General features: G+C 39.5%; 1 pseudogene; it reads right to left on the minus strand.

The window, feature by feature from the left end:
* Window positions 1–1,580: 1,580 nt before the first annotated feature.
* Window positions 1,581–2,450, minus strand: part of LOC104999113 — a 3,457-nt pseudogene continuing 2,587 nt past the window's right edge.

Consider the following 2,450-nt stretch of genomic DNA (forward strand, 5'->3'; position numbering starts at 1 on the left):
GTTTTGCAAATACTTACTCACAATCTATGGCTTGTATTTTCACCTTATTAATGGTGTCCTTTATGCTTAAGAAACTTTTACCAAACATTTTTAATGGCAATGAAGCTCCTTTTATTGTTTTTTAAAGATCCATCCTTTTTATGTTCATTCAAAGAATTATCATCCTAACTTTTGAAAGATTTTTTCTGTTTTATGCTAAATATTTTTCAGTTTTCATTTTTATGTTTATATCTATGATTCATTCATCTATGATTCCTTGGAAAGAAAGCTATGACAATCCTAGACAGTGTATTCGGAGAAGGCAATGGCAACCCATTCCAGTACTCTTGCCTGGAAATCCCATGGATAGAGGAGCCTGGTAGGCTACAGTCCATGGGGTCACTAGGAGTTGGACACGACTGAGAGACTTCATCTTCACTTTTCACTTTCATGCATTGGAGAAGGAAATAGCAACCCACTCCAGTGTTCTTGCCTGGAGAATCCCAGGGACAGGGGAGCCCAGTGGGCTGCCGCCTATGAGGTCACGCAGAGTCAGATATGACTGAAGTGACTTAGCAGCAGACAGTGTATTAAAAAGCAGAGGTGTCACTTTGTTGACAAAGGTCCATATAGTCTAAGTTATGGTTTTTCCAATAATCATATATAGATGTGAGTGTTGGACCATAAAAAAGGCTGAGTGCTGAATTGTTGCTTTCAGATTGTGGTGCTGGAGAAAACTCTTGAGAGTCTGTTGAACAGCAAGGAGATCAAACCAGGTCAATCCTACAGGAGATCAGCCCTGAATTCTCATTGGAAGAACTGAGGCTGAAGCTGAAGCTCCAACACTTTGGCCACCGGTTGAGAAGAGTTGACTCATTGGAAAAGACCCTGATGCTGGGAAGGGTTGAGAGCAGGCAGAGAAGTGGGCAACAGAGGATGAGATAGTCAGATAGCTTCACTGACTTGATGGACATGAGTATAAGCAAACTGTGATATAGTGAAGGGCAGATTGCTGTCATGCGTGCCTAAACACTTTAGTCTAAGACAATACTTGGTCATTGTATGACTGGAGTAATTGTGTTGTTGATTGGTCACTCATATTTTATTGTTACTGTGTGTTTGATTGATTAGTTCTTGGAGTCCGTGTTGCCCTCCTGTCTTTAATTTTCCCAGACTTGTGTTTTGAAGAGGACATCATAAACAGTTTATGCCTTCTTTGTAGGAAGCTTGAACTTTCTCCTTAATCATTTTTCTTATGAGGTACATGCCAACTGTCCAAAGCAGAAAAAAATAGCTTATTTCATCATATATCCATCAACTTTTAATACAATTGAATTCACTCAAAAATAATTTATAAATACTACAAAAAGCAGTCATTAAAAAAATTTTGGTTTACATATGGTTTACAGCTATTTTACTAAACACTGATGTATGCAAAAATCAATAATCATCAATGAAATGCTATCCTGCCATAGATATATTAACTTAAAGCTTTATATTTATCAAAAGATTTGAATCATCACTTACACCACAAGAACTGAACAATCTGTAGCACAGGGTATCAATTTTTTTTCAGAAATAAAATAATGAATTTAAAAATATTATGTGGAGTGACAAAGCGGTTTTGTGAAAACTAATCTTGTGAATGTATTTTTTACTTCTTTGTTCCTCAAGCTGTAGATCAAGGGGTTCAGCATAGGAATCACTACTGTGTAAAACACAGAAGTCACTTTGACTGTGAGCCAAGAAGTTTTGGGGTTAGGAATGCAGTAAAGGAGAAGGATGGTTCCATGGAAGATGCTGATGGCTGTCAGGTGGGAAGCACAGGTGGAGAAGGTTTTCCAGTGCCCACTTGCAGAAGGCATCCCCATAACAGTGATAAAAATGAATATATAGGACATCAGAATAATCACCAGGCTGCTCGCCTCATTGAACATGGCGATAACAGAACATAACATCTGACTGATATAGGGATCTGAGCAGGAGACAGAAACAATTACAGAGTGGTCACAGATAAAATTATTTATGGTGCTAGACTTGCAATAGGATAATGCAAGAAGAAAATATGTGTGTCATGGAGCACACTACACCCCATGAGTAAGAGCCAGCCACCAAGAGAGCACAGTGCTTCAGAGACATCACAGTGGTAGATAGAGCAAGGGGTTGCAGACTGCCACAACGCGGTCATAGGCCATTGCTGCTAACATGAACGTTTCTGCTACACCAAATAGGCAAGTGAAACAAAATTGTGCAATGCAATCAGAGAAAGAGATGGTTCTGTCCTCTACAATCAAATTCTCTAACAGCTTGGGTGTGATCCAACCAGTCCATTCTGAAGGAGATCAGCCCTGGGATTTCTTTGGAAGGAATGATACTAAAGCTGAAACTCCAATACTTTGGCCACCTCATGCGAAGAGTTGACTCATTGGAAAAGACTCTGATGCTGGGAGGGATTGGGGGCAGGAGGAGAA

Source organism: Bison bison, unplaced genomic scaffold (assembly GCF_000754665.1).
Source record: "Bison bison bison isolate TAMUID 2011002044 unplaced genomic scaffold, Bison_UMD1.0 scf7180017864343, whole genome shotgun sequence".
Taxonomy (NCBI): Eukaryota; Metazoa; Chordata; class Mammalia; order Artiodactyla; family Bovidae; genus Bison; species Bison bison.